A 23,722-nucleotide genomic window follows, 5' to 3' on the forward strand; every position below is an offset into this window, starting at 1 on the left:
TATAAATGTACAATCTGGACTCATTAAATTATATCCTTGATGGGTGTCAGAGGCATTTAAAAATATGAGTATGTCACTCAGGGTGGTTGCTTTGTGGTCAAGGCAAACATCTGTGCTTTGATTGTGTGCCTGCAAAATCCTGTTTGTTCTCAAGTCTTGAGGACATTCACAAGAGTGACCAGAAGTTCTGAATGCTAATGAGATTGTAGCCTTAATTTAATGTCCTTCTCAAGCTCTGTCCTTAAAAATGGTTCTCAGACTTTTTTCCTTTTCTTCCTTGGTTTGGTTGTTTCTGTTTCATTTCCTTTGCTCCTCTGTGTGTAATATAATCTTTGCCTACTTTTTTTCAGAATGGAAATAATTAAAGATTGTTCCATTGTGACCATCATTAGGTAGGGAGGCAAGAACAATGATTTTTTCTAAACAGGATTAGAAAATGTGCTCAGGTTTGCTGGTATTCAGTTGTTATTCTAACATGTCCTTTTTAAACTCAGTTAAAACCCTTTGAGGAATGGAGAAAACATTCTCCCATTAGAGATTTAGTCTTGAGATACCTTAGTTACGTTACATGATTTCTTTGTCAGTAAAAATTTATTTTAATCCAGCAGAAATTGGTGACACAACAAGTGCTTGAAAGCTGAAACTAGACAGGTTGAGATTGGATGTTATATAAGAAATATATATGGGAGAGGGGCCTATTAACTACTGGAACATACAACTGAAGCTCTGGGGTGTGTTGGATTCTCCACTGGTGTTTGCAAAGTTAAGATTGAAAATAATGCTTTAATCACATACAAGTTATTTGGCCCAGTGCAGGAATAACTGGGTGAAATGTAATGGTCTGTGAAACACACAAGGTCAATATGATATTATGGATCTTTCTGGCTTTAAATCCTGGAAATGAGAGTTGTAAAAATGTATTACTTCAGGCTCCTCTATATCAAAATAAGGTAACTTTTTACTCTATGTTTGGTTCGAAGTTGGAGTGGCTTTGCTTTTTTTTCACCCCTCCCCTGCAGGGCCAGTACTGCTCTCAGATTCATATATCTGTAAGATGTGTATTGAACACAGAAGTAGCCCCGGGCCAGTAGCTTTTGTAATTTCTTCTGGGCCCTGGTGGTCCATACAGGAGGCAACTGAGACCTTAATAGACTTAACAGGCTTGACCCAAGCATGAAATGTAACTTCTGGCACCAAAGCCTTTATTAACTAGTGGATCATATAGTTAGAAACCTATACACACTACCATAAAATACCTGCTGGGATTTATTTCTGTGATTATATCAGGCATTGGTTTGAACCAGTAATCTGGAGAGAAAATTCTTCCTCCATGCTTACCAAATCTTCGAGCAATGAAGTGAAATGGTCTTCAGCTACTATAAGGTTTTATGTTTTTTTTTACTGCTACTAACTTTCTCACTTTGAATGGAATAGACACTGACAAAATAATTGGTAGTAATTGTTGTACTGGTGTCAGTTTTAATAAACCATTCAAGTAGAAAATATTTTACAGATCCAGCCATTTCCGATGTGTCACCAGATAAAAGTTTCACATCCTTCAGCACCTGGATTTTAGAGCTAGTACTTCTATTTTTCTTTCCTGCTATATTTTTTTTCTTGTTAATAATAGAGCTGTCATTTCTAATAAAATATGAAACAGCCATCCAGGGAAATAACCCTGGTGATAGATAGAGCAGGCTGAAACACTAGACTGAGTGAACACAAATGCTCAATAGCTTGGAATATAATTCTGTCATTAAATGGAACCTGTAGAGGTAGTAGGACTGAATGCACCAGGGTGAAAATGCTTTGCACTTGGGAGGCTCTTTCAGCTCCTCTTGGAACTGTTCTGGTCATTGGCATCAAAACAGCCTTCTGAGATGTGAAGGAAGAAGTGCCATCAAAAATCAGACACTGTTAGACTGACTAAAGGGAGAGCCATAGAAACGTGCACCAATACGGAACTCTTTTGTCAGCCTCTCTACCAAAAAATTCACTTTAATTGTCACCCACATTTTTGATGAAAAGGATGTCAAGTCCAATTGGAAAATTTCACACAAAGAGATCACAGGGAGATCTATAGATTCTGTGTTTTCTTTGGTGTTTGTAACTGGGATGCAAGGCAGAGGAAACTACATTAGAGAGATCCCCATCTCCCTCGTCTGCTTTAAATGAATGTGATCTATGCAGGAAAAATCTTTTCCATGTGGATCTGACAACTCTATGTTCTCTATTTCAGCTCTCTGCTGTAAGGTTTGCTCCCTAACTCAAGATATACTCTGTCAGCCACATGGTGAATTGTTTCTCCTATGTGTGTTTGTTTACTCCATTCCAAAAATGGAAATGAATATATTTCTTTTTTATCTTTGCAAAGCACTGTGACAGTTCTGGATGGACAGAGCATTAGGAGACTTCAGTATCACTGTTATTGTAAACAATGTTGTTTCTTCGTCCCCAAATATTGAACACAAGTATTTTTTTGGGGGGGTTTCTGAATGGAAAAGTAAAACTGCCTATTTAAATGATAATTATGCTCTTCCCATCCTCCAAATAACAGCTAAAATGTCTGTGTTTTTCTCATTGAGCAGTCTGGTTGGCTAATGGACGATGTCTATTTGCAGTTAAAGCTATTTCAGTGTTGACAATTAAGCATATATGTGGAACAGGGTAATCAGTAGAATGCAGTTTTATCACCAAAGTTAATTATCTAATATTTTCCAGCTTACAATTATGTGAAAATTCCTTAGGCATAAATGACAATGAATCCATCAGTTACAATTTTTTCTCAAGATAATGGCTGACGGAACATTTGCTGCCCCACAAAAAAATGGAAGCAAGAGCAAAATTAATAAGTCAGTTGTTCAGAGTCTATAATATATAAATGTAGTCGTATGTTACATGATGTGCATTCTTATCCTCATGGTAGGAAAATTCCAAGTTGGTGACTGGAATTGCTCATAGATATTTTTCTTTTCAAGAGGTCTTTATATGTATCTATTTCTAAAATTTCGAAAGAAAGTGCCTTTAAAAGGAGCAGAGCAAACCCTGATCTTGACTGTAGATTATGAATGAGAACAGAATTGAGCTAAAAGCTATTGTTTACTATAATAATTGTTAGAGATTCACTACACCAGTGCCTAGGAGAATATGTGCTGCTTTATACAGAAACAAGGCAGGTACCTTCTGGCACATCTTCTTTATATTCCTGAACAACTTGCCCTTTTCATTTTATTTCTCATCAGCTGAAGACTAATCTCAGTAACAATCATTCCAATCAGACACTCTCAAGTGACCTTTAAATGCTTAGGAGAGCCACTGAAGATTATTTGTTAACCTCCATCTTCCAAACTTGAATAAGCATCCTAAATTAACAGGGAGTGAGAGAAACCATGAATAAGCAACACTTTCAGGAAAATGTATCTTGGCAGTTTTACAAGCCCTGCTATCAATTTTCATTTGGAAGTTTATCTTCAAATGAAAACGGAAAAAACTAAATTACTGTCTTAAAAAAAATAAAAGAGCTGGCATTAGCAATGATTTTTAAAAGCATTTGAGAAACTGAGGGACAAAAAGCTGAGCTGCAAAGGGAGGTGTAGGAGTATAGACACTACATTGCATGATATAAATGTTTGTTTTTTAATTTAACCCTATCTAGGCTTCTCTAAGTACTTAGATTTCTTGAGCAAACTGTAGGAAATGGGCTTACTCTCAACAAAAGTCCCAGGCAGTGAGCTCTTTCTGCTCCTGAAACTAATTTTGGGTACCACAGGTACAGGACTTCCCCTCACTGTGTGATCATGCAAGTTGAAATATAAATATCTGACTTATGTTCCTTCATTTTCAGAAGAGGGGGTTAAGATTGCACAGAGTTTGTGGCAGAAGGAAAGTAAGGCTGCCCTCTCTGATAATCCACAGGTCAGGTTTAGCTCCATTTACGACTGATATAGAAATTCCAGGACTTTTCTGTGTATAGAAGAGAGATCTTACATCTGATACCAGTAACAAAGCAGGTTAAAGCCACTACCAGCTATTGACTGGCAATGGCAGCTGTTGATGCAGGTCATTGCCACTCCTCACCTGTGATCAAAGCAAGGAATTGTATTTGCTCTGTTCACTGTGAGGCACTTAATGGTTCTGAACCATCTTAGCTGACAGAGCAGGCTGAACAGTGATGCTCCAGTGGGTATTAAGTATTGTTTTGTTTTGCTGGCCACTGTGAGAATCTGTTTTTACGTGTAAATCTGAACAAGAGTTGGACGGAAGCAAAATACCCATTTAGAGATGGTTTTGTTTATTACCCTCTCCATTCTCACAGAAAGCACATTGGTAATCCTGGTCTCTGGAAGATAATGTATTATCTCCACTAGGTGAATACCCACATGTGCAAAGCTCTCCGAAGAAATCTCACTGCCTTAACATGGAAATGAAGCTGATTCTTAAAGAGTTTGAAGATCCCATTTTGGTGGAGATGCTGTCAGTGTGTTGCAGAGCAGCATAGCCTCGCCAGAGCTCTGGTGCTAAGGTCGCTGACACATGGAATGGAGATTTGATGGAAGCATTCCTTGCAGTATCTCAGTGTAAAACTGGATTGTTTTAATTCCTTTAATCAAATTTTTAATCAGGTTACCATGTGGCCGCACTGTGACTGTAATTGCATATATGGATTTATATGCAATGCATTAAACGCCTTGCAACAAACCCAACAATTTAAAATCTTTTTTTCATAGAGGAATAGTGTTCCAGCTCCTTGCTATTACACAATTGGATGTAATTGCTTGTCAGTAGGTGACTGCTTAGGAGATGTTTTGCCCTGATTCTAAGGAAAGAAAAAGGAAAAAATTACAGCTTGCATTAAGCATAGAAAATTAGCAAGCCAGGCAGAACTCTGACTTAAAAATGTTACCAGCTTCCAAGTAAGTGTGCTGATGGCTACATGGGGCATGTTGAAGATTTAATTAAATTGTATTATAAAAATATATTGTATTTATATTTTGTTTATCCTCACAATGAACAGGAATTCTTTCACATAAGTTCTAGATCTTAATAGGCAGGTGTTTCTGTAATGTGTCATCATTATGCCTGTGTGTTTCACAAGATCATGTTCCATATTCTCTCCTGTTGAATAAAGTTGTATTTTATATATGTCCTAAATAGATTTGTTAGATACTTTTCAGTGTCCGCCAAAAGTAAATAATTGCCTTTCAAGAAGGGGCTCTTTTGGCCTTTCTTTTACCACATTCCACATAATAGAAAATAAATTTGGTGTAGTTTTTCCAATTTCTTTTTCCATTTTTGTGTTTAAAAACCAAAACCACTCCCGGTCTTGTTTCTGCTCTGAAGAAGCATTAACAGTTCAGTAGAAACTGAAAACACTTTGAATAACTTCTCGTTTTTAACTTTCATGTAAATTGACTCATCTTCTGGACAGCAAACAGCCTTAATAGATAATGTAGTTGATGTTCCTGTAAGCATAGTCTTATCCCCACAGACCATTTTCTTGTATTTTATGCATCCTCCCTTTAAATAACTTGAACAGTGGACACATTTTATCTAGACACTAATTTACAGGCCTAAATATTTAGTAAAAAAGTCTGTTGTAGCTTATGAGCTATTTTGAGTATTATTTGCACTGTAGATACAAATAACTAATAGGGCTTGCTTTTTCCTGAAATATTGCTAGGTAACATGCCCATGACTACTAAGTAAAAAATTTTCAAACTTTTAAATAATTCAAAGATAGATTTCCGGATAATTTATTTCCTCTTTTGGTTTGGAACCTACTTGAGTGATATGACAGATAGTAGCAATCAAAAAGACACAAGGAATCTTTTAAAACCAAAAATGAAAAGAGCTATAAATGTCACTACATTTGAGCAGGAGCAGGTACCTTATAGCACCATTTCTAGCATCTTATTATATAAATTTACTTATCTTATTCTGAAAGAAACTTATTACACTTGGAGAGGCTTGATTTCCATCAGTGGCAGTTACAGGACATGGTGGTCAAATGAAGGTAAATAAATGTGATTTCTATTAATAGGTTAATATGATTTTATGAAGAAATACTGAACCATTACTGCTATAAAATGAGCCACGGTTTCAATGGAAATACCAAAGTTCAAAGGAATTTAATGCATGTTGATTTATTTGTAGACAGGTTGATGTTTCTTCTACACAGAGATCTGTCCCTTGAAATGCAAAATTTCTCAATACATCAGAATAAAAAGGCAGTGAACAAAAGTAGTTTGGGCTGTCTTCTTTGAAAAACAGTTCCTTAATCCCTTTTTGAGTTTTCAGCTCATGTTTAAGTCAGCAAAACAAACACACTGCTCAATGTTGTAGGCAATGATAACACCAGGGTAAACACAGGAAATGCTTTTATTAATGTGATCTAAGCATTTAATTGCCTTCCTTGTAGTTTAATCTTATCTTTACACATTGAAGCAGTGCATATTGTGCATTTCTGATCCTCAAAGGACAGCTATTCATATGGCATTGTAGAATAAGACATTATCACCAGAAACCTGACAGGCCTGTAATGTTGCTTGTCAGCTGAGGGGCTAGGAAGTTTGTTATAATTATGAAGGAGATGTACAAAGGATCATGGTTTGCAAAAGACAATGCTGAATCCCACTTTATAATTAAAGAGAAAGGGTAAAGTCAAGATGTGCCTTGAGTGCTGGGTTCTGGTGAGAAATGAAGTGTCAGAATTCAGTAAGCCCCAAACCAGAGAGTTCAGCCTCCAAATGATACATTTACAATTAGCTTAAAATTAAAGAAACAGAGCTTTAAATTATGAGTGATAAAAGGATTATAAACTTAATCTAAAATTTAGGAGCCATGTTTATGATAAGCCAATTATCAAAAGCAATGGTTCTCATGTTCAATTTAAAATTTTTCAGATTACAGCCACGTCTCTGTACTTGCATATGTAGAGGAACAGACATCAAATTAAGAAGAGAAGTTTGTTTTCTCTTTTTTTAAACCAGCTATTTTAGTTTCCTCTCTTAAGACAAACAATATAACACCAGGATCCCCTTCTCTGTTCCAGACCTAGATTATGTTTTGCTTGCTTAAATGTGGGTGGGTAGAATTGCAGGCAGGCTGGATTTCAAATCTTACTTTGCTGGTGTTTAGTGTGTTAATATTTTTCTCTTTATAGAGGGACTATAAGGACTATATTTCCTAATATGTTTTAGAACTCCGCCTTGTGGTATCACCATACTAGTGCCTGAATTTCAAAGGTCTCACTGCCTGGAGTGAGAGTCTGCCATAATTACAGACTCTCTTCCATTAACACAGAATCTGTTAGGACTTCCTGTCACTCATATGGTCTATTTCCATAAATGTGGCCAGCATTTTATTCCATTTTTCCTTTATTTATTTTTATGACTCCCATTTCTTCTTTTAAAATGTGCAATAAAGCACTGTGTGTTTTACAGAACTCAGGGAAAAAAAAGACACAGAAATGTGTAGGTTTAAATTTTCCCTCTGCCATTAGGCTGTACAGCTTCCCTTGGGATGTGCTGCAATTCAGGCTGCTAAAGCCAAGGAGCCAGGCTGCACTGCTGCACCCCTGTATAAACTCTCCCAAAATGTTCTCCTCAATATGTACAGTATTTGCTAATACATTAGGTAACATGAATGCTGTCACATGCATATGTCCTGCATTCATATGCCAATATGCAGAAAAATAGTTAAAAAAACAAAATAAAATTTCTCTCTCTTCAAAATTTGGAATAAAATATAAGTATTCATTTCAAATATTGTGAGTATATTTGTTTCGAAACACAATGTCTTTTCCAATCCTCTAACCACCATTTTTTCATTCTGTCTTAGAAATACTGTTCTAGGCAGCTAAAAACAAAATCTAAGAGAATTTGAATTATGTATATCTTGGCCTCTTCATCCATAATTTTCACGCAAAGGCAAAATTGTATAGCACATTTATTTCAACTTAAATCTGCTACAGGCCAATATCCTAAATTTAGACCACTGACAAAGTCTGTTTTAACTGCATATAGCTAATTCATTTGACATAACAGTAAACTTATATTGTCTCAGAAAAAGAGCATGTCAGAGAAATTTCTGGAAAGCTTTTGATGTGTGACACTAAAGTTCAGAGGGAATCTTGTTTTATCCTTTACTATTTTTAACAAAAAAATGAGAATTGGGATCTCCTTTTCCATCTTTAATTTTCCAGGGTTTGTAGCCCTTAAAAGTAAATATAATCAAGTACAGGATATCCTTAAACGTTGCTCTGTTTCCTCATAGCTGTTGAAGCTGAAAATCAGTTTGCTTGTGTCATTTGTAACACCAACAATTTATCAGTGTATTTTGGACTATTGTGTTCTGCATATTTATTTTTTTTCCCAGCAGATCTGCAGTTGGGCTCTCATTAGCTTTGATAAAAACAAATTATATAAAAGAATGTGACTTTAGAATCATCAGGCAGCTTCCCCTTGAACTTTTTCAAGGAGCCTGCCCTGCTTTTTCCTTTTTCAGATTTATGTGAGCATGGCACCCACTGCTTTTAGTGGAAACACTTCTGATTTACAGTGGTTGAAATGAGGCTTTAGGGTAGAATAATTGACTTGGTAACAATGTAAAACAATAAGCATCTGCTCTGATCCCTTCTGTGTAGATTTCTATATGATAAGAGTGAGCACTTGGGAAAGGTGAAGACAGTATTAATATTATTGTGTGTGTTTTTCTGTATGCCTTCTGCTTGGTTTTTGAACTTGAGGGGTCTATTGGGAAATTTAAGAACTCTTATCATTTACTCTAATAATAAATTCGTCAAGACACAGCTCTTGTAATACTTCGTTCTTGGTTTTGATTCAATTATTTTGACATTACTGAAATGAACCTAGAAATGTCTCTCCACTGGGGAATAGAAAGGCAAAAAGAACAACATAATAAAGACGCCATGAAGAAAGCTGTGTGAAGAGCCAAGTGATTCAAGAAACAGACAGGTAGAATGTTTCTCATTTCCTGCTGGCCCATCTCAATATACTTCAAAAAGTGAATAGTATTTTACCATCAATGTCTTTCATACAACTACAGCAGTTTTGCTCTGATCAGTGATCCTTTGCCCTTTACTGATCTGAGAATAAAGGATTTTGAAAACAGGTTGAGGGAAAGGAAAGCTGTGTATTTCTTCAGGGAAAAATCATCTTAAAAACCACTTTATCTTAGAGGATTACTGGAAAGGCCTGACTGCTTTTACCTGCATTTCATGTCATTCAATGGAATGTAAAGAAATTATATTGGAATGAAATAGGGATGACAAAAGAGTTAAGGGGAGGTGAGGATGTTTGGTCCCTTTTGAATGTGGGAGTGAAAAGCTTTGTATAACCTTTCACATGATTAATAGAATTAAGTTGAATTAATGCCATTGTTAAGTACCAGTTCCTTGTAGTCTGTCTTCTATTTTACATCACAGCCTTAGTTCAAATCCTAAATACGTTAATTTAACAGACAGATGACACCCAGGAGAACTAGTTTGCATAACAAAATAATTATCAGTACTTGTTCCATCTCAGCAGAGGACTCTGAAGCTTTTCCTAATTATCTGAACAACTGACTCCATATTTAGATATTTAGATTGTGTTCTAATTTTATTGTGCATGGTCCATTGCAGCTTGGCTTCTTGGAGGAAGGAAAGTCTATTCTAGTTTATCTGCATTTCCTGTCTTTAGATTGTTGTGTGATAATGAAAAGCTGGTACTCAATTATGATATGGCATTGTAAATAATGTCATGGGCTTTTCTTATGTTAGTGGCAGAATTACTTGAAGCGGGTTTGTTTTAGATTATTTGTTCTGTGTCTTATATTGTCTTATATTGGCTTTATCAGTTAGTTGTGACAACAGGCCTGGACTGCTTTGTACTGCCAGTGTCCCTGGATATTCTTTCTTGATGAGAAACTCTGCTGCCATGGGATTTTCCATTTGACAATATTTGACCAGGATTTCTGAGAATCTTGCAGCATGGCCCGTGTTTTTGTGGCCATAGTTTAGGTGAAGTCTGGAAGTCTTGGAGTTGTCTGCTTTGTGCCCAGGTGCCTTCTGCTGTGTGTGGGGCACAGCTGGTGTGCTCTGAGCAGGACTGGGGTGCCCAGAGCAGCTGCTGTGCTGTGCTGGGGGCTCGTCCTGCCTCTGCCCAAGCTGGGGGTGCAGAGCAGCTCTGCCTTCACTGAAATATACCCCACAGTGCATGAGAATGAATTCCCTAGGGCATCTTGAGTTATTCTAGAAACCATATTTTTAGGTTCCAAGGGGTTTTGAAGTGCACATCTCACTGCTTATAAAAGCTGGTGACTTCTTGGATCCTGTGAATTGTTAAACTGTTTGGGAGAAAAGATAACTCTTCTCAAGTTTGATGTTGTACTTAAATTAGGATATCTAATAGAATTATTTTATCTGCCTGCAGATAAATTATTAAAAAAAAGTCCACATACTTATAATTTTTCAAACGAATTAAGAATATGTTGACATAAACTTAAGATTTCCTACTTGCCTGACTGTACTTCTAAAGGTAAGTAGTCCAGGGAAAGGAGTATGTTTGAAAAACAACTGTAATGGAAAAGACAATATTGTCAGGAGTCTATAGCATAGAGAAAATAACAAAATTAGGAAAAAAAATCTACATTCATGGAGAAAAATGCTTCCAATTGCAATCCTGTTATGTATAACTCAGTATATCTTAGCAGTGTTGTCAAACTGTTTAGTGGTGGTTTTTTGGTTGCTTCTTTTTTTTTTTTTAAAACAGTGTTCAAGCTCTGAGCTCTCAAATAGATAAAATTCTTTCTTTCTTCTATTCATGTCATTGTATCAGGTTAAGGTCACTTCAAAGACAGCCCCAGGGACCTTGCATTGTGGCTCTGTGCTCATAGAGCTGACTTACTGATGAACAGGGGAGTTTGCTGCTTGGGTGTGACAGTGTGTGGTTCAACAAATACTTACTCAGAAGTGAGAATCAAAACAATACATGAAAACTGAGCTTTCATTTCTTTTAGGATTTGCTTCTTGTCTTATTTTTGAAAACTCCATTAAAAGCTTTTCTTCCATGGGATATACTGATGATACAGTGGATAAGTCTGATCTGAGTGTGCATCTAACAACTGGAAAAAATTATTCTCACTGACAGCTGAGAATTGTAAGAGTGATAGTGAGATATGGTTGGTGTCACAGCAAACCTACAGATGATGTGCAGCAAATGTAAATGAGCATGTGGCAGGAGCTGCACTTCCACCACAGGTCTATGGTGAGAGGTGCCCTTCCCTGTTCAGCTCTGTGTGGGGTATGGAGACTTCAGGAATCCCTGTCTGCATTGGAGTGATCTCAGATGATTTCAGGTGGGCCAAGACCTTTGCATTTCTTACCCAATAAAGGGGAGGTCCCCATGGCCCTGCAGCTGGGACCCTGAACACTGCTAGGCATGTCCAGTGCCTCATCAATGACTGAGTGATGCAGTTATGTATTTTACACTTGGCCAGTTTCTGGCAAAGCAGCTTAATTCCATAAAACTTTCTATTTGTTCCTATTACTAATTTAACAATAGTTCTTATTATTTTTCAAATTAAATACAAATAGAGAGGTTTAACTTGAAGCTGGTTAGTGTGAGCCATCAATCGAGGTGGTTCTATCAAATCTGTGTAATTTCATAGATAATGTCTGACCCAAAGATGTGCAAATATAACAAAACCGGAGACTTTCTTTTTTGTATTCTGCTTTGCACTCTCAATCACATTCTTCCTCCCTGTTATATGTGAAAAAAGTTAGGATGTATGGAACCAGAAAGATAAAGTATATTCCCTGACAGGTGCACAATTATTTTATGCAGGGTAGTTGTGTGTGTGTCCATGTGTGGTATAACTTCTTTCTCACTGAAGTAATTGCAGACAACACTAAAGTCTATAAATTATTCCAAAGCCAAATCCTGTTGTAAACAAGCTCATAAGAAGTCAGGAGCTTCTTAGATTATTTCTGTCCTTAGATGTTTAGCATAATGACTTGTTTCCAATGAACCATTACTTGTGCCTCTGGAGTTCCCATAGAGGAAATTAAGCATTAAATTTTAAGTGTTATTTTTTTTTATTATTTTCCACCTGTCATCCTAATTGCAATTTTCAGAGTTTGCTTCCAGTGACAATGGAAATGTAGATTAAAATAGAAAAATAGTTAAAATTATTAAAACTAAGGGTCATAACACCCAGCAGGAGTGGTTGGAACTGAAGCAGTTATGACTGAAACCCAGTGCCTGTGGCAGGGCAGGGCTGTAGTTTGACTGAGCCTATTGCTTGAATGTGCATTATGTTTTCCCTGGTATATAGGTCAATTAGGATTTGGCTTCTCTTTTTCACTTACCTGGTTATTCTACAGGTAACACAATTCTGTATAAATTATTTCAGTTTTTCTTTGTTTCTTGCAACACTTTTGAGCCCTAAGTGCTATATCAATAATCTGTTTTACCCCCCAAGCCCTGTGTACCACTGCAGATCTATAATTGGTAATGGTTGAGTTTGTCAGTTCTCATGATCTGTTACAAAGAGAATCCCTTTGTTCCTTGAAATGAAGGCTAAACCCATTCTTTCTTCACCATGTAGTGTAGTGTCACAGTGAAATTTTGTGCTGGATATTTTAAGCAAGACGCTGAGATTTATTAGGGTACTTTGTTTTGCTTGGGTCTGGAGGATGGGTAAGATGAAGCAGAGAAAAGCAGTTCCAAGTTCTGCTGCCTGCTGTTGGATCCTGCCCTGTAAGAATGTATTTTGGTAGAATCAGTCATTCCACGTGCAACAGTGAACAGAACATCAGCAATCCTCCTGTTTATCTCACTGCAGATTCACGGGGTGCTTTGTAGATGGTGGGTGATCCTCACATCAACTCTGTAAAAAAGAAAATCACTGGTACCATTAGTCAAATGTCAGGTGGAAATTGGGGCCCTGAGGCATCTGGTGCTGCAGCTGGGAGTTCCATTTAAAGCAGGTTGTGCTTGTGGACTTTTGCTCTCTATGAATTAGGTGGGCTTTTTCCTCTTCAAGGAAGTAGTGGTTTTCCATGGATTTTGATTAATCTCTTGAGAGCTAGAGGCATTGGAAAAAAAGAAAAACCTGAAAAGTTCAATGAAATAACGGGAAACAAATAATCCAAATGTTGTGCTGTAAATGCTGAGAATGGAATATATTTGAGGTGACTCAGGGGTGTATAGAAAAGAAGTGTCCTTTTAAATCCAATTTTAAAGTAATCACTTCTTTTTCTCTTTTCAATAAGTCAGCCTTATTCCAGCAATCTCTGCTCCAGGCAGCAGGATGTAATCTGCCTTTCCAGATCCATCTCTCAGTTCCCATCCAAGCCTGCTCTGGTGGGGCTGCAAGCACAGCTGGAGACTGGGCCATGAGGCTTGGAATGGAGAAATGCTCCAGGGAAAGGGACAGGGACTCACCCTGTGTGCCCAGGACACTGTGAGAGATACTCTTAAACCTTAATACAGCCCAGGGCTCTCTCCTGAGCCTTGCTTTTCTTCCTGTGGTAGGTACTGCAGAGGTAATTGAATATATTGTGGAATTGGTTGGCCTGTTTATAAAATGATTTTGCCTATTCTCTGTCCTGTTGCCCAAATTTCTGGGGAATTTTGCAAACCTGCAGTTGAAGTGAACTGCTTTGACACTCTAGGTGTTAATTTTAATATGCATGTCATGTTTGAAAGTGTCAGCAGAAAAGACTGAATGATACTTGTTGCATATAAATCTGAAGTACATAATTGCTCCAGCTGACATGTATGAATGCACTTTCATTATCGTGTCAAGAGGACACTTTGTGCTTGCTAATGAACAATGTTTGGGGTTGGCAATAAAATGGGAAGTACTTGCTTAAATAAAGTTTATTACAGCTTTTAAGAAAAATGTAATTATGAAGTGTTCATACTGAATTAGAAAACTGGTTTTGAAGTGTTAACTTTAATATGAAATGGAGTTATGGTTTAAAGGAGAAGACTGCATGGTGCTGGGGGTTTACTAAAGTGAGCCCAATATAAATGTGAAATGATTCTATTTGATTTGCATGGCCACATAATATTCAGTGGGTATGTGAGCTGGTTTCACAAAGTAATGAGTGATTGAAAATCTCCTGCACTTTCTTAAATCAGTTTGCTTAATTTAGTGACCACAGATGGAAAGGTTTAAATGTAGAGATTCAATCCGAGAATCCAAGATAAAGGGTCTAGTGTTTTGTTAAAACTAACCAGTACCACTAACCTTTACCTGCAGAAAAGATTCTCTGCTTAAGAACTAAAACCAACCCAACAACAACCAAAGAATCAACCCACAAAAAAAAAAAATAAACACAAAACTATGTTTATTTGATAAGGATGAAAATCAGTTAAAAGTTTCATTCATTAAACGTTTCATTCAGTATCCAAACACCACCATATCTTACAGGGAAGCTCAGCAGACAGGGTAAGGCAAGGACTGTAATGTTGGGATGCTCATTAGAAGTTATTTGGAAATTTATGTTCACTACTACTGTAGGACCTCTAGCCTGCTGTGTGGCTATGTAGATATGACACATTACTAGACGTGGATTCCTATCTCCAGCATAACCCAAAAAATAAAATTATTTGAGTTCTAAGCATAGCTTTCCAGCTTGCACACAGAAGACTCATCCAAAACTGCTGTAAATTCCAAGGCAGCAGAGGTGGTACCCAAATTTATGAGCTGCTGGCTACCAGCCACATTCCTGGTGTGTTTATTATGCAGAACACATGAGTTAGGTATGATTCTGACCTGTGTGTTGCTCTGACTTTAAATCAAGGACTGTTGAATTATGGGTTTAATCTCTGGAGAAGCACTGGATGAGTCTCCTGTGCAATCTGAAATGTCCCCTGCTGTGAGCTGGGCAGTGCAGGGAGATGTAGGATATGCAGCAAGTAGGAGAGGTTGTGGAGGGTGTAGTCTCAGATGATGGTGAGCGTTAGCAGCAGCAGCTGGCAGGAGTTGGGGATGCATCCATGCAGGGGCTGGAGGCAGAGTTTAGCCTGGGAAGCTGCAAAATTTATTGATTCCTCACCTCCACAAGACAGTGTCTGCCAGCAAGGTTGTGATGAAGCCTCTGTTATCCACTGGAAGCTGAAGCCCTGAGGGAGTGTGGTGGAAGTGGTGTTCACTGTGATAATTCCTCCTTGTGTGTACTATTGCACAGCCCTGTGCTGCATGAGTGAATCTGGCATTCAGGAGTTCACAGGAATTGATAATGTCTTTTGTGATCATTCAGTATTTCTAGTGGTCTGTAATAATAAGTTATTACTCTTAGGAGAATGTTTTCTACACAAGTTTCCCAGTTCTATGTTTTACTTTGTTCTTTAGGAGATCTTTCAGAAACTCCATGTGTGCTGCTGTGTTTAAAAGCACAGTGATTGTCCCAGCAGTGAGGGAGATTTTGCAGAAAGGCAGTAAAAATTGCAGTCATAGGAAAGCCTTGCTGTCCATCAAGAGTCCAGATGTGTTCCCTGCAGCTCCTGTTTTGTTTTCATTTAAAAATGGTGTGATTTTAATATATCTCCTACTTGACTACAAAAGCATTTCTTCTGTTTATTTTCTCTCTCTCTGTTTCTTAGGAAATAAAATAAAGCTACTTTAAGTCTTTCCTCCTTTTGGACAGGAACTTCTCAATGAAATCTTGTGTGCTCCCCAGCTTCCCTCTAATGTTCTTTCTCTAAAGGTTTTGATAACCTCTTGGAGGGCTAGAGATGCTCATATAAGTCTGTTCTGGCAAATCTTATGCCTGCAAAGTGGCACTTGTAGCATAAGTGCTGCCATTCAGTGAAGATTCTCATAAGAGAAGATTACTTGTGATGTCCCTGGAACTGTGGATCTTCCAACACTTCAGACTTGTTGGGCACTGAGGGGTTGTAGAGAGGAGAGATACTGCCTGTAGCTGTCTGGGATCACCCTCCAGTTTTCAAGCTGTTAAACTAACAGTGAAAAATTCTAATTCTTGTCTGTTTGTCTGCTGTTTATTTTTGGAATTCCAAAGCATTACTCTCTAGTGAGAGCTGATAGTTGCACATCAGGAAAAAATTGTTGAAAATGGTTTAAAAATTATTTTGCTTTTTTTTTTTTCTTTTGTATCTAATTACATGTGGAACTGAAGGGAGGCAATCCTCTCATGCAGCTAGTTTTATTTCCCTGGCTGAATCAAGCAGTAGCTGCAGAGATGGAAAATACAATAATCCCCTTAATGTAAGTTGGTGTTTATTGCTAAACATGTAATATTTTCCAAGATTGTGTGTTTGATATGTAACTTAGACTGGTTGAAGCACAGTTGTGCAGCATTGGAGCTCTCTATCCATCCTTAACTTGCATGGTAAATGTGCAGTGCCTTGTCCCTGACATCTGAGATGCTATTTGAGCTCTGGGGTTTAAGCATAGTAATAAGAAGTAAAGATAGAGCTGCACTTAGTTCTCAGTACTATTGGTATTTTTAGATTAGATAGCACTTCTGTAAACTACTGGGGTTTGTGTGCATTTCCAACTATTCCATGTTAATTTAAATCAAAATAAGAGACAGTAGAATGGGCCTCTATCGATGCAGCAATACCAGGTGTGCTATTGTAAGACCGAGGAATTGGTGGAAAAAAATCTATTGACCTTCCAGTGTTCCTCCAGGCTGAAAGAAAAGCTGTCCCTGCCAAGATATTGCACTGCTTTTTACAGGAAAGATTGAAGGCTACTTGGAAATATAACAGTTATAGAGAAAGAATGGCTGCAACACTAAGTATTAGCTTAATGCTTGTTTGTGTGCTTAATTATTTCATTATTAGCCCCTACTGTGCACTTGAAAGAGTGAGAGGTTCATGGATAGAGGCTTTCACTTCCCACTAATGAAGAAAGATTATTCTTTCTCAAAATTTAGTCAGTTTTCTGCACACAGACTTGCAAAGAAAAGGAAAGATGGCAGAAAAGGGAGAGGGGAAATGAGTATTTTGCTTTGGGACAGAAGAAACTGGAATGACAAAATATCTATAGATGTGTAAACAATTTATTTTAGTTGAAAGAACACAACGCGAAAGCCTGACTAAATTGTAAGCATAACTAAATTTTAGCTGGTGTGCTGCATGGGTTTATTTACAAATTGATCAGGTGTTTGCAATTGATCCAGAGTGGCCCAATTCTTTATTATTTTAAAGGTTTTTTTAGCTTGTTGTAATAAGTTCTGTCCTGGCAAAAGCAGATCTGAAAATGTCAGTCATAACACAGCTTTTTGCAAAGTCATGTGTATTGAGATCTTTTAAGCACATTCCTATGGAAAGATGTTAAAAAAGATTAAAATTAAAGTGGAACAAGTCATGTCCAAACAAGATTGTTTTAAGAAGGGAGCCAGGAAGCTGCTATAGTTTCTTCCAAATTCCAGACAGAATGAGAGCACCATCATCTCGTTGCTGTAGTGTCAGTTCATTTTACCCTCAGCAGCTTGCGTCCAGTACCAATGCACAGTTTGTGCAAAAGGGGATCTCTTGCTTTTTAAAATGGGTGATGGGTCTGGAATAATTATTTTACTGTGTATTTTACTGTTTAGGGGAGGGGAGTTCATTTGTGGGGATTTTTGTGGTTTTCCTAATTTTTTAAAATTATTATTACTCAGGCGTTTTGATTGGTTTTACTTGACTGCAAATGGAAGAAATAAAACATGTCAGATTTCTATCCTATCAACAATATAGAACCACGTAGTTATCAGTTCAGCTTTTCACTACCTTCTCCTCCCTCTTCCCAATTCAGGAAGCTTCTGATTTTACAAGTGTCAAATCTTAGAAGATGATGATGATAAGTTCTGAACTGACCAAACAAACAGAATAAATACTTTAATTCTATATATTGGTTCTAATGTTCTTCTGGTCAGATTTTTCATAGTTTATCCATAACCCCAGTTGTCCTTGACCATCAATTCTGATATTTGCACCACTGGACGATGTCAGCATCAATGAAACATGATAATAGTGGTCAGTGAAATCGATCTTTTGAATCTGGACATAGCAGAGGAACAATGTGAGATGTGCTATGGTTATTGAGGTGGTCAGAGAAAAAGAAGTTAAGTAAGAGGTAAAGAGAGATTTTTCACTATCGATTTTGGTGGATAAAAAGTTACCATCCATGAGGCTGATGTGGCCAGCAGGTGATATTAGAGAAGTACAAGACTGAATAGGACAGATGTGATGTAGAAAAATATATTATTAACTTAAAACAGTCACTACACCTTAAAACTATTACTGGTGACTGCTGGGCAGATTTCCTTTGTTCTGTGCTGCCTGTCTAAAGCTGATCAATTTTGTTTTTAAAGTGCACTTGCCTCCTTTGACTGTTATCATTATATTGGCATAATGTGTGTTGTAAAGTGACATTAGTGACAGCACTGCCAAATTAGGGAGTTTTTTGTTTTAAAATACATATCTGGTGTATAAAGGAAGTATGACAAATGCTATATCCCTTTCTGATTGGGATTTCTGGGATTTCATTCATTCATTGATCACCCCATTTACCTGAACTCAGTGCCAGTTTCATATTGAAGTATTCTTTAATTTCTGAGTGAAAGGTTGCTCAGCTCAAGTGTGATGGAAAATAAAGCACTGAAGTCTGAAGTAAACATGGGTGGGAATTCTAAACTTGTTCACCCCTGAAGTTTCTGGGTTATTAAGACACTTGAACTTAGTTGAGTCATTCCCCCGCCTCCATACATATCCAGAGATCCCAAAATACTACTTTGAAATGGGGTGGTGTTTTGCACCACTTAATTAGTGGCTTGTCTGAAGTTTCTTCTGTCTTCACTCAGAGCCAGGATTAAAAAACACAAAGCTGACAATTTTTTTTTGTGTTCAGGCTTGGTTGTTTATTAAATTTATCTAAAGTACAGAAAGTTCAGCAACACTTCTAGCTACGAGCTAAAAGTGAGCAAAATGGAGATGAACCTAGCTAGCTACAAGGTCTCTTAAAGCTAAACGGTCCAATAGAGAATAAACACCTATATTATTTATACTTTTGACCCAATAACCAAGCTCCCATGGCCCTCAGTGCAGCACTAACTGTCCAACCAGAAGCTACTACCTGAAATTATGAAGAAGGAAGAAGAACATTGAAAGGAGACACCACCCAAAATCCTCCATCTTGTCCCATACCTATCACTATATTATAAAAACCTCAAATTCCAAACCCTTCACCATGTGAAATCTCACACTCCTATTCTAACTACACACCCGTGACCTTAACTCCATCACTCAAATTTGGAAGCCTTCTCCAAGGCTTCAGGTCAAAAGCAGTGTTTACCTGGGGGTCAGTGCCAGAGAGCACAGGAAGCTCAAAAAGCCCAGGTTTGTGGGTGTCTCCTCGAGTTACCACTGGGAGCGAGGCCTCTGCCACCTCACATGTGTCAGCCTGATGTGTCACAGTACAGAGGGAGCTTTATGCAGTCCTTTAAGGAAAAGTCTCTCATTTCCAGTGTCCCTTGCCCAGCCAAGGAATATCCTTGCTGGGCAGCCAGAGGCAGGCAGTTGTTTGTGAGCAGAGCAGTGCACACCTGAGCACCAAGCCCAAAGGAACATCTTGGCTCACCCAGAGCTGTGCAGCAGTGACAGCTCACAGTGGCACAAACCTGCTCATGTTTGACTCACGGTGCTGGCTTTCAGCACGCTGGGAATACTGTCCCACTGCATGTATTTGTCCTAAGAGCACCTAGAAATTCTAACTGTACACTGATGTGGATCTGTTCTAGGGCTTTCGTGTGTGAGACTGCTTTATTCTCATCAAAGAAATGAACAATTATGGTCTCCAAAGATGATTCAGAGAGAGATACAATATTAGATGAGATTGGAAATAATATATTGGTAGTGAAGGATATTGAATTACTCAGGGTGACTCCTGGAGTGTATTCCTGCGTTTCTGCATAATGATTTTGGCCATTATAATGAAATAGTATATTAAGGGAATAAAAGATTGTCAATAAGGTATTTAAGCTTCCATTACTGAATGTAAAATACTTACATTTTACCATTTAATAGCAACTAAGATACTCTGCCTTATCAAACTGCAATAGGTTAGGAGAAAAACTGTTCCTTCAGTGTTGTATATCAGCCCTAGGGTGAAGGTAGGGTTAAATTTCACTGTCTAATGCACATTTGTTCTCATCGTAAAGCTAATCTTGTAATTTCTCACAAGACTGGCAATCTTGGGAGAAATGAGCTAGTACTGAGGTTAAATTACCTCTTACCCTAAAGGAGGCAAAGGATATTCTTGGATGAATGGCTCAGCATGATGCACATTATAGATAACTAAGGTGTTGCATAATGCAAGGCTTAGCTTTTGGCTGTGGAAAGAACTTTAGGCCTGTTTTTAGTAGCATATCTGTCTGGAAAATAATTCAAGGCTTTTTGGAATAATTCAGTTTTGCTGAAAGTCTTCAGAATTGTACTATCTCATTTTATATTGTCTGTACTACTGATCTCAGAGCTTTCAGTATTGGCTGAAGCTATTAACACAGTCACTTTCTAGCAGAAAAATGCACAGTGCTGACTTATTTGATGAAATGTGCAGGATACTGGAATTTAAGTAGTGTGTGGTTTTTTAATGTACATGACTATAAGTGATAAAACACCTTTTTCTCAAAATAGCAATGGAGCTAAAATTTTTAAAGCCTTTATGTCAATGCTTACAGATTTAAAGACAAGAAACTGTAAGGCTTTCTGCACTTACTTTAATATTAATTATTGAAATGAATGGATCTTAGAAGAGGTGGAGCTCACACATTTGTTCAAAACAGATTTTGCAATCTGTTTTTGATTGTTTCCTGACAGCACTGATTGTTCTTTTCTAAAACAGACTAAATTATAATAAAATATAGAGCCATAGAAGGAATTGAAAAATAATCCTGGAATAACTTACTCAATGGTTATTACACAATTACATTTATCTCATAATAAATTATTTTTCATAATTTTCACCCATTCCATGTGAGAGTAACAAGAAATGGCAAGCTCAGCAGAAAGTAGGGATATTATGATATATGAGTGGTTATTAAAAGCGTCAAGAAAGGAAAGTATTTAGAGGAAAAGTCTGGATTGAAAGAAATTAAAATGCCTATTAAGATTATTAATATAACATAGCTGTGGCTCATAGTTCAAATAGTTGAGTGTTTCTTGAGTCTGCAATATCCTTTCATTTGCCAGTAGTGCAGAGTTAAGGGGAGAGATTCACTTTACTCAATGCTCTTTGATATATCTGTGAAGAAATTGAACAAATTCAGCACATTTTTTGGACATGTTTTGATTGGAGGTTGAAGACATGGCACTCAAAATAGCAGAGAATTTAACAGAGAGGCAAGAAGAATGGGGTAGGTAACCATTGAAATTATAACTTTATAAAATGGGCTGTAGCTGATAACAAGGTTTTATGTTGTTGGCAGTCACAGATATGAACAACTTCTGTAGGAAAGGGTAGAAGCTTTCAATAAAAATATTGGTTTGTGGGATCAGGTAAATAAAGGAGCTGGGATATATTGATAAAATACTATGAATTGGAAGGGACTCCCAAGGTTCATCAAAGCTCAACTCTTTAAATCAGTTGAGTTTGATTTTAATCTCTTGGTTAGTTCTGAATCCCTTTTGGATTATCTTTAACTGCAGATATAGATTAAAGTTGCTGCTGATCTATGGTTTTATGTTGATGTGAGACTTTGATGCTTCTTGAGAAGTCATAGAAAAAACAAATCCATTTCAGTATGCAGTATTGAGATTAATTTTGGGACTAGTAATGGCCCATATAAAATTTAAAACTGAATTTTTTTTCTTAAGAAAAATATAATTCTAACGGTACTGAAATGGCAGCAAATTCAGTGAAGAAGATCAATAGATATTTGTGTGTGTGCACCTTACAGTTAGCCAGAAAAGAAGACAGAATAACTTATTTTAGACAAGAGAAAAGCTGTCAGTATACATCTTCAGCAGTAGAAAAAAATGCCTTTAACAGAAGAGTAGCCATTCAACATAGGAGGAAAGAATGTAGAAGGCAAAATCCAAAGAGAGATGAAGGGGAGAAAGCAGAAGATTTCTGCCCTAAATCCCTCAGTGATCCCCATTCCCACTGAAGGGGGTGAAGGCAAGGTGAGGATCAACCCCAAGTGCATCATTTCCTTCTTGTACCTACGGCAAGGCAGTGACAGGCTTTCCTCCATGATTTATTTTGTTAGAATCTGCTTCTTGAGAGAAACTACTAACAATAGTAAATATTAGCATGAGTTCCAGTGCAAGTTAAAAAATATAATTTACATTCTGAGATAGAGTTATTAGCACCTGATTTTGCAATAGTATTCTGAGACTGAAATAGACTGAGCTTTGGACTTACAGTCCTTTATGATTGGATTTGAAAAATATTTTATTTTAATCTATGCTCTTTCTTCCTTTATAGGGAGAGGTTGGCTTTTGTGGCATCTGTTAAAGGAGTGAAACCATGAATTTCATACATCACTTCAAGCATCTGGGCTTCATGCAGAAGTGTGACATCTGAGCTAGGTAAAGGATACATTTAAGTTACTTTTTAATTGTTTTATTTAGGTGCTCAAAGCTATTAATAGAAATGGCTGAAGGATGATTTATTCATAATATTTGGACAAAGAAAAATAGATATTGTTGGATGGTAAAAGGTAATAATAAAAATTATCATAAATCTGGAAAGTTCAAGAAATTATTGTTCTCAAGAAGAATAGGTTTTATGGAGATGCTGGCATCATTATTTTATTCTGATAGTTGTTTGTGCCATTGTGTACTGTTAATATGAGTAAGTGAAAACTCCTTCAGGAGCATCTCCATCTGTGCTGTGTCTGTTACCTGAAGAAATGGGTATGTGAACAAGCCACATTATCAAACTAGGAATCAATTTCATACTATTCCCACTTTTTCTCAACCAGTTTTGGTAACTTCAGTGATGTTTCTGATTTCTGCCATGTGCAGTAGCAGCAGCACTGGCAGCACAGGGAAATGCCAGGGGCCCCCATCACAATGTTCATGTCTTCAGACACGAGAAGGACCATTAAAGTTAAAACTGCTCCACACCTGCTTTAGATGTGTCACCTCCTTGAACTGCCTGGTATGGTGATTGCATGGGCAATTCAAAAATAGCTGCCTACCCTGCAACCCCATTTCCAGAGGAGCCATGTTTTCAGAACAGTTTCACTTACTCTCTGCAAATCTCTGCCTTGCTCTCTAATTTAAAAATATATTCTTTGTGTCTGCCACCTCCCTGCTAAATGTAGATTGTGTGTCAGGGGGCTGACACACAAAAGGCCTCAATCTCTTAAGAAGCTGCCACCAGAACACCTAATAGACTGTCAGTTTGAATGTTTAAATGAGACACAGCAAGGGAAGGAATAATGCTTTTAACAAAAGAGTGGTGGGTAGACTAGGAAAAAAAGCTCAGCTCCACTGACAAGGTGACTGGAAATGTAGTACTTGGAGTGGAAGGGAGATATTGATGAAAGTATCAGTAACAGGTGAAAAATGGTGCTCAGACTTGGGCTGCTAATAGGAAATAGAGCAAGCATTTATGGCTGTAGAGAGAAGCAGGTAAGGAGTCAGGTTAGGACTAGAAGATTGGCTCCTTTGTAGGATGCAGTGCTGTCATCTCCCCCTGTGACGAGCGCTACTTTTAAGCTACATCTCTGGATGTAATACAGATTTGGGCA

General features: G+C 37.5%; 1 long non-coding RNA gene across 3 annotated transcripts in view; it reads left to right on the top strand.

Annotated features, from left to right (window-relative positions):
• Window positions 1-23,722, top strand: part of LOC148222235 (uncharacterized) — a 320,157-nt gene that overhangs the window by 26,214 nt on the left and 270,221 nt on the right. For all 3 annotated transcript variants that reach the window (XR_015806503.1, XR_015806502.1, XR_015806501.1), the window contains exon 2: window positions 22,450-22,553. This is a non-coding gene — a long non-coding RNA (uncharacterized LOC148222235). The remainder of the gene's footprint in view (window positions 1-22,449; window positions 22,554-23,722) is intronic.

The sequence above is a fragment of the Sturnus vulgaris genome, chromosome 13 (assembly GCF_052056855.1).
Source record: "Sturnus vulgaris isolate bStuVul1 chromosome 13, bStuVul1.hap1, whole genome shotgun sequence".
Classification (NCBI taxonomy): domain Eukaryota; kingdom Metazoa; phylum Chordata; class Aves; order Passeriformes; family Sturnidae; genus Sturnus; species Sturnus vulgaris.